Source organism: Vombatus ursinus, unplaced genomic scaffold, assembly GCF_900497805.2.
Source record: "Vombatus ursinus unplaced genomic scaffold, bare-nosed wombat genome assembly UNPS02014832.1, whole genome shotgun sequence".
NCBI lineage: Eukaryota > Metazoa > Chordata > Mammalia > Diprotodontia > Vombatidae > Vombatus > Vombatus ursinus.
The window spans coordinates 75,513,455-75,522,993 of NW_020954610.1; the positions used below are offsets into that span (position 1 = coordinate 75,513,455).

General features: G+C 36.6%; 1 pseudogene; it reads right to left on the bottom strand.

Annotated features, from left to right (window-relative positions):
• Window positions 1–1,242: 1,242 nt before the first annotated feature.
• Window positions 1,243–9,539, bottom strand: part of LOC114025890 — a 12,869-nt pseudogene continuing 4,572 nt past the window's right edge.

Sequence of the window (9,539 nt, forward strand, 5' to 3'; positions counted from 1 at the left end):
AGAAGAAACTTGAACTCTCCAATACCCCAGGCTTGTGATCTGAGATGGGTGTCAGTGACAAAGGGATCACAGCCTGTATTTGCTCACATATTCCTTAAGAGATTGTTGAACTTGGTTCCTTGGAAATTGGACAGTTTTTCATTTATGGGCCAGAATTGTTCCTTAGAGTTAGAAGGGTGACCAAAAAGTTCCCTCTCCCACTCCCTCCCCCCCACTTTTTTTTTGTTCCTATTCGTTTTTCCTATGCAGAGTCTGTCAAAATAGATACTGTAATTTGAATCTTTTGAGCAAAAACCCTAATAGGGCAATGGATATTCATAGGTTAAAAAGCTGGATTTGGGCAAGGAATGATCGAAGTTAGTAGGATGGTTCCCTAATAAAATTTCTTTGGTAACATTTCCTAATACTCTTGTCTTCTTGCCAATGATTTGGAGAATTAATTCTGATTTAATTTTCAGTTGTCAGTTGTGGCTGACTCTGACCCCATTTGGGGTTTCCTTAGCAAAGATACTGGAGTGGTTTGCCATTTCCTTCTCCAGCTCATTTTACAGATGAGGAAACTGAGGTAAACAGGGTTGAGTGACTTGCCCAGGGTCACACAGCTAGTAAGTGTCTAAGGTAACATTTAAACTCAGGGAAGATGTCTTCCTGACTCTAGGCCAGACACTATGTATACTGAGCTGACCATTCTGATTTAATACTTTAGGTCATTAAATTTTGCCCCATTTTCATGGCTAGTAATGAAGATGGCAATGATAGTAATGAGTACTTATCATCAATTTTGAGAATAAAATAGGTTTTGGCAAGAAGCATAGAGTAAATTACAAAATTCAAGATACTGCATCTTAGTTCAATAAGTGCACAGCAGACAACAGTAATGTCCTTTGGTGGAGGCTTATAGAGAGGACCTGAAAATTTCCTGAGGAACTTACTAGGAACTTCAAAAGGAAGATTGTTGGGAGGATAAGAAGGGTTTGGTGAATATTCAGATCTGAATTTTAGAAAGGGCTGATCCAAATTGTTTAATAAATTGATTTTGATAACATTAGTCATTAATTTTCCCTTCATTTAAAAAAATTAGAATCTGTCCTTTAAAATGTTATATATCCTAAACTGCACAAAAACAATTATTAAAAATAGAAAACTAACCCCCCTTCCCCTTCATGGCTTATATTACCATTCTAATCCAGATGTTTTACAGTCATGAGCAAATTAAGTAAGGCAGTGGTGGATTTTGAAGCGTCATTTTCTGGGTTCATCTTTGATGCCCATGGTCCAGACGAGTGGATGATCTGTTTCCACAGTCACAACTCCAGAGCCATCGTAGGTATTTGAAGTGCTGACTAGGGTTCCAAACATGAGCACACCGTTGGTGAGGTTCCATTTTAGACCAGTTGTGGTGACTTGCTTACAAGGGTATCCAGCAGGAATAGGGCCACACCTTCAAATCCTGTGTCTACATGCAGTTTGTGCTTTCCTGGCTAAAGCAGACAAATGAGGGAATCTGCTCGTATGAGGATGACAGGCGCTGGAGTGATGGTAGTTGCATGAAAAAGGGTCTCCACAGAAGCCATGATCTGGTCAAAGTATCCTGCTAGTCCACCCAAAGTCACAGTCAGGTCAACCTGGAGGTCCTTTTCCACTATCTTCTTCTGGAGCACTTGAAGGCATTTAGTAAAAGCTGTGTAGTCTTGATCAGGAGTTAAAACAAGTTCACATCCCTTGACTTGGTAGTATTCTTTGACTTCAGGTCTAACAGAATCAAAATCTCCACTGATGTACTCTGGTAAGAAGCTCTCCCGCTCTCCTTCTAAGTTGTCTTTGGCGTTCAGGGGTTGAGAAGTCTGGAAACTGCCACAACTGCCCATGATTCAGTCCTCTGAGGCCTGCTCCAGGGTCGCTACGGCCTGCGCGCCCGTGCCAAACTGCGCTCCTCTCCCCGCCCAGCGCGATACACCTTTCCAATCAACCATTCAGGCTGTCTTGGGCTGGAAATTTGTTTCACTCTGTCTTTTTGTGGGTTCTGCTGCTTTAGAATTTGTTTAGAGCCATTTTTTAGGTATTTGGAGGGCTTTGGGAGAGAGCTCAAGACAATCACTGCTTTCCTTCCGCCATGTTTGTCAGCTGAACTATTACACACCATCAGCTTATTGTCCCCTTCGCTTCAACTCATGTCAGCTCAAATAAAAGTCAAATTCATTTTAAAATATTAATGCTCCAATTTATTTTGACACTTAAACACTTCCCAACTACCTATTACACAAAATAATTCCTATTAAAAAACATAACTATCTTCACAACACCAGTGTATCAATTGTGAACAAAAAGGAATGATATATCCTTTAACTCTGGCAGTTAACATATTAGATTAGCATTTGCCATTATTTTTTTTTTACCAGTTTTGTGGCCTATTCATATTGACTTTATGTTGTGGCCACTGTATACATTATTCTTTGGCTTTGCTTTCTTTACTCAGCATCGTTTTGTATAATTATCCTCTTGTTACCCTGAATTCTTCAAGTACATCATTCCTTACTGTGTGTGGTAATAGTCTATGATATATTTATACCATAATTTGTTCGGTCATTCCCCCAATGGTTGAGCAAATATTTTTTCAGCTTACTACTGTAAATCATGCTACCATGAACATTTTATACAGATAGATAGATAGATGGATAGATATGTCAATTGATCACTTCTTATTGTCATCTGGGTATAGTAGCTGAAATGGAACTTCTGACTCAAAGAATATGAACAATTTAGCAGCTAGGTCACTCATTGGATAGGCCACTGGGCCTGAAGTATAAAACGCGTGAGTTCAAATCTGAACTCAGACACTACCTAGCTGGGTGGCCCTGGGCAAGTCTTTTAATCTTTCTACATCTCAGTTTTCGGAGTCAATTGTAAAATGGGGATAATAATAACACCTACTTCCCAGAGTTAGTTTTAAGGATCAAATATTTGTAAAGTGCTTAGCACAGCATCTGGAACACAGTAAGCACTTAATAAATACTTCCTTCCTTCCTTCCTTTGCTTAACTCCCTCCTTCCTTCTTTCCTTCCCTCCCTCAAGTCTCTCCTTCCTTCTTTCCTTCTTTTATTTCTTCCCTCCCTCCTTCCTTCTTTCCTTTGTAGCTCCAAATTGTATTCTAAACTAGTTGGACCAATTCAAAGCTGTATCTATCAGTGGTGAATTAGTGAACAGAGCTTCCAACATCCAACACCAATAGTTTTTCCCTTCTTTCATTTTTTATTGCCAGCTCGATGAACATAAGGTGATAATTGGGAATAGTTTAAACATATATTTCTGTGATTACTCATTATTTTGAACACCATCACAGAATCTGAGAGTTGGAATAGACTTTGATAGCCGTTTAGTCTATCTCTCACATGGAAAGAATTCTTACCATCCTATACCTTGCGAGTTGCAGCTATTCAGCCTCTACTTCACGGCATTCAAGGCAACCTAGTCCTTTTTTTTGACAGCTCTAATTTTTAATAATTTTTTCCTGACATCAGGCCTAAATTGTTTTTTTTTTGCAACTTTGTAACTAGTTTTGCTCTCTGAGAGAGAATCTAATCCCTTTTCTGTATAGAAACCCTTCAAATAATTGAAGACAAGCTATCACATTTTTCCTGACTCTTCTCTTCTCCAGGCTAAACATCCCTAATTGCTTCAACCATCCTTACGTGACATTGTCTCAAGGCAGGCCCTTCACCATCCTGGTTGTCTTCCTCTGGGCACTTTCCAGATTGTCATTGTCCTTCTTAAACCATGCTGCCCATAACGGACCCAATATTCAAGATGAGGGTTAATTCACAAGTGGTTAAAAAGTACAAAAAGTTCTCAATAGCCAAAATGTGAATATTCAAGAATCATCCCAAAAAAAGGCTGCATTAAGAGTGAGAATACAGTGAGACTGTCACTCCCCTATTCCCAGATACTGTCTCTCTCTATATGCAGACACTTTTTCAGATGGTTCTTAGTAGTTTGCATTAATATGTGGTTTCCTAAGTCAAAATGTGGTAAGGTTTAGTGGTCCCCTTTCTATTTGAGTTCAACACTTCTGGTTTAGACCATAACAGGCTGAGAAGAGAACCAAGCTTCATTATAATCATGCAACTGATCTATGAATCAGAGTTCCCTTCATTTTGCTGCTGAAGAAATGAAGCCCAGGGACATGATATTGACTTTCCAAGGCCTTGCACATAGGAAAAGCAGAGCCAAGATTCAAGACCAGGTTTTTATTATTTGTTGTTATTGTTTTTTTTAATGCCAAATCTAATACTCTTTCCAATATATCATACAACTCTTCCTACACAGATACAATCCACATACAATAGTCAATTACTAAATGAAAGGAAAACAATTCAACTAGAACATGTTGATTTCTGCTCCTTCTCCCCTGTGTCCTATCCCCCAACTGTCCCTAAACAGTTGTGCTCTCTCTGTGCCAGGGGTTTTGACAGCATCCTCCCTTTTCTACACATGTTTCAGTCAGTCAAGGACTTAAGGAACTGCTTGGGGGTGGAAGCAGGAAAGACACATCAACAATGCACCTTTGACACAATGAATACTATTGGAAATCGTGTTCTCGGCTTTAGGAAGCAGAGGTCAAACAAAGCTGATAGGAGATAACTGAAACTCATTCTCTGTGTGGAGAAGTACTAAATTAAATAGGCCTCATCGTGATTTGGTTCTTCTTCTGAGCTCTTGCGTATTTTTATTTTTTAAAGAGTTTAGTAACATAATAATATTGGAAACTCCTCAAGGGCAGGCACTGTGTTTTATACTTTTTAAAATTCCCCATAGTACCTAGTAAGAATAATAAATACCTGTCAGTTAATATCATTACATTGCACTTTAATCCAGGGGTTTTTAATCTGGGGTCTGTGAAGTTGTTTTTTAAAATATTTTAATAACTTTATTTCAACATGATGGGTTTCCTTATAATCCTATGTATTTTATTTTATTCATTTAAAAATATTTTTCCAAGAAGGGGGTACATAGGTTTCACCAGACTTCCAAAGGAGTCTATGACAAGCAAAAGGTTAAGAACCTCTGCTGTAATAATTTATAAGACAGATTTAATGACTATTGATCTACTGCTATAAGACAAATATTGTTCTTCAGTCTTGTCCAACTCCTTGTGACCCTATTTGGGGTTTTCTTGGCAAAGATACTGGAGTGGTTTGCCATTTCTTTCTCCAGATCATTTTATAGATGAGGAAATTGAGGCAAACAGGGTTAAATGACTTGCCCAGGGTCATACAACTAGTTAAGTGTCTGAGGCCAGATTTGAACTCAGGAAGAGAAATCTTCATGACTCCAGGCCTGGCACTGTATCTACTGTGCCAGCTAGCTGCCCATAAGAAAAATAGGAGTGCAGATAAAGTTAATTTTAGGAAAAGTAAAACATCACTAATTTGTACTCTTCAGGAGCATGGCTAATCAACATTTATGAAAAATTTTTAAATGTTACTTTTTTTAGGCAATTGGGGTTAAGTGACTTGCCCAGGGTCACAAAGCTAAGTAAATTTTAAGTGTTTAGTCTGAGGCCAGATTTGAACTCAGATCCTGCTGACTTCAGGGGCGATGTTCTATCCACTGTGCCACCCAGCTGCTTCTAAATGCTATTTTTAAAAAGCTGTTCTTAGCTATCTCCAGATATTTGAAGGGTTATCATATGCAAGAAAGATCATATTTGTTTTGTTTGGCCCCAAAGGACAGAACCAAGAACAATGATTGTAAGTTGCAGAGAAGCAAATTTAGACTTGGGATGAGGGAGGAAAAAAAAAACTTCTTAAGAATTAAAAGTGTCCAAAAGTGGAATGGGCTTTCCAGAGACGCAGTGATTTGAGTCTTCCTTGGAGGTCTTCCAGAAGAAGGTGTATCAGCGGTGTCAAACTCAAATAGAAATGGGAGTCACTACACCATACATAAGGATCCCTTCCAGTCACACGTTGACTTAGAAGACCACATGTTAACGTTATCTACGTTCCATTGTGTTTTCATTTTTTCTGTTAAATATTTGCCAATTGCATTTTAATCTGGCTTGTAGCTGCCTTCTCTAAGTGGGATGACCACTTGTCAGTTATGTTATATGTTGATTCATTAGACTGTAAGTTCCTCGAGAGCAGGGACTCTCTTTTGCCTTTCTTTGTATTCTCAGTGCTTTGCACAATGCCTAGCATAAAGTAGGTATTTAATAAATGCTTGCATTGACTGACTGATCTATTTTGGTTATGGTCTGGAGTATATGGCTTCCGAGGTCTCTTCAAATTCTCAAATTCTGTGATTCTATGATTTTTCTCAAGCACAAGTATAATAATTTAACTAGTGAAGTTCTAATTCTGTCTCTGGGATTATAGGTCCTTGGCCTCTCTGGGTCTCAGTTTCTTTATCCATCAAATAACATAATTAAACTAGGCAACCTCTCCAGTATCTTCCAGGCTTATGATCTTTGCTTCTCTAAAACAAACAAAAATATTACCTAGTACATCTATAAAAAACTGGCCTTTAAGAATATATTAACTTAGAGTCATTCCCCAATTTATAAATGGTCAAAGTATACAAACAGGTAGTTTCTAGTCAAACAAATCAAAACTACCTATAGTCAAAGGCAAAATAAGGACTAACTTTGATAGACTTAGCTCTTCTCGGCAATAAAATGATTTAAGATAATTCCAAAAGACTCACGATGGAAAATGCTATCCACATCCAGAGAAAGAACTATGTCTGAATCCGGATCAAAGGATTCTATTTTCTCTTTTGTTGTTGTTTTTTTCTTTTTTGCGGTTTTCCCTTTTGTTCTGATTCTTCTTTCACAACATGACTAATGTAAAGATATGTTTAATATGATTGTACACCTATAGCCTATATCAGATTGCTTGCCAACTTCAGGAGGGGGTAGAGGAGGAAGGGAGGGAGAAAAAAATTTGGAACTCAAATTCTTACAAAAGTGAATGTTGAAAACTAACTAAATAATATTACCTAGTGCATCTATAAAAAAACTGGCCTTCAAGAACATCTTAGTTTAAAGTCATTCCCCAATTGATAAATAATAGTCAAAGGATATGAACAGGCAGTTTTTAGCCCCCCCCCAAAAAATCAACACTATCTATAGTCATAGGAAAAAATGCTCCAAATCACTACTGATTAAAGAAATGGAAATTAAAACAATTCTGAGGTACCACCTCACACCTATCAGATTGGACCAATATAACAAAAAAGGAAAATGATAAATGTTGGAGGGCATGTGGGAAAACTGATAAACAATGCATTGTTAGTGGAGTTGTGATCCAACTATTCTGGAGAATTAAATACTATGTCCAAAGGGCTATGAAATTATGTATACCCTTTGATTCAGCAATATTACTGCTAGATCTGTATCCCAAAGAAATTGAAAAAAAGGGAAAAGAACATATTTGTACAAAAAATATTTATAGCAGTTCTTTTTGTGGTGGCTAAGAATTGGAAATTGAGGGGATGTCCATCAATTAGGGAGTGGCTGAACAAATTATGGTATATGATTGTAATGTAATACTATTGTACTATAAGAAATGACAAGCAGGATGATTTCAGAAAAACCTAGAAAGACATACACGAACTGATGTAAAGGGAAGTGAGCAGAACCAGGACAACATTATACATAGTAACAGCAAAATTGTATGATGAAGAACTGTGAATGACTTAGCTATTCTCAGCAATATAATGATCCAAGACAATCCCAAAGGACTCATGACGAAAAATGCTATCCACCTCCAGAAAAAGAACAGAGATGTCTGAATACAGACTGAAGCATACTATTTTTCTCTTTCTTTCTTTTTTCTTTCTTCCTTTCTTCCTTCCTCCCTTTTTCTTTCTTCTTTTTTGTTCAAGTCTTCTTGCACAAAATAACTTATATGGAAATGTTTTACATGATTGTACATTTATAAGCTATCAGATTGCTTACTATGAGGGAGGGAGGGAGAAAAAAGGAAGGAAGGGATAGAATTTGGAACTCAAAAGTTAAAAAAAAGAACTTAAAATTTTTTTTACATATAATTGGAAGGAAAACAAAATTTTGTGGGTTTTTTAAAAGAATATCTTAGTTTAAATCCAGTCTCAGATACCTACTAGCTATGTGACCCTGGACAAATCACTTAACCTCTCAATGCCTCATTTTCCTCATCTGTAAAAATGGGGATAATAACACCTACGTCAGAGGATTGTTGTAAAGATGAAGAGAGTTAACATATGTAGAGTACTTTGCAATACTTAAATTATTATAAAAATACTAGCTATTATTATTATTTCTATTTTTATTAGTTCTTGTTTATAATTCTAAAGTTCTTGAGGGTATTTGAAAATAAAAAGTCCTTGCCAACTCAAAAATGGGATGATTTGATTCTCTTACATTTGTCCTCTTTGCCTTCATTTACCTTCCCAAAAACAAGTTTGTCATATAGAAAGAGTTAGAGTCAAAGATTAGCTGCCTGTGGGATGCACTGGTATTCACAAAATACTGAAAAGAAAAGTAATCCTTCCAGTCATCAGATGGATCCTCTACAGAGGATTTCAGAACAAAACAGAAAAAAAATTGTATGCTGAGAGGGTTCTAAATAGTGGAAATAATATCCACAATAACAATAACAACAAACAATAGTATAGGGCTCTGTGGTTTATAAAATAACTTTATGGTCATTATCTTATTTGATCCGCACAACAACCCCATGATATAAATGTTCTCCATATCCCCATTTTACAAATGTGAAACTAAGGCTAAGAAATGCAAAGTGACTACTCAGTAAGTGTCAAGGCAAGATTTGAACCCACATCTTGCCTACTCAAAGTCCCACACTGTGTTCACTAAACTGTTCTAGTCATTGAAGTAATCTAATTTACTCTATTCATTCACTCAACAAACTCCTCCTTCACAGATTGTGAAAAGGTGAGTTTCATCACCTAATCAGAAAGACTACAAATTCTGACAGTGGAAATCAAATTAATGATGTTGTACTAATAACTGAGTCCATTTTGAAAAGGAGAAAAAAAAACTTCATAATAGTTTTTTTAATGATGTTATAACATTAAATCCATTGGTAAAATAGCAGCATTTCAAAAGACAAATTTCATTTTATGGCATTATCCAAGAGATAAAGTCACAAATGCCAATATTTAGTGATTAAATATTCAAGACCATAACCTTTGATCTCTGCCATTCTCTTTAATGGAAACAAATCTGCTAATTGTTGATGATATTGCTGAAAACATATCTAATCAAAACTTAAATACCAAATCCTTTTAAGCTTAGGCAAATATCAATTCATCAGTCATCATAGTTAATTATGAAGGAAATTCAAATTTCAGACCACATGAAAATGGATATGAGAGCCATATGAAATGCCTAACTGAAATCTAAGTATACTTTGTCTATCACTTTTTTCTTACCTAACAGTTGAGAAACCCTATATTAAAGAAAAAGGAAGGAAGGAAGGAAGGAAGGAAGGAAGGAAGGAAGGAAGGAAGGAAGGAAGGAAGGAAGGAAGGAAGGAAGG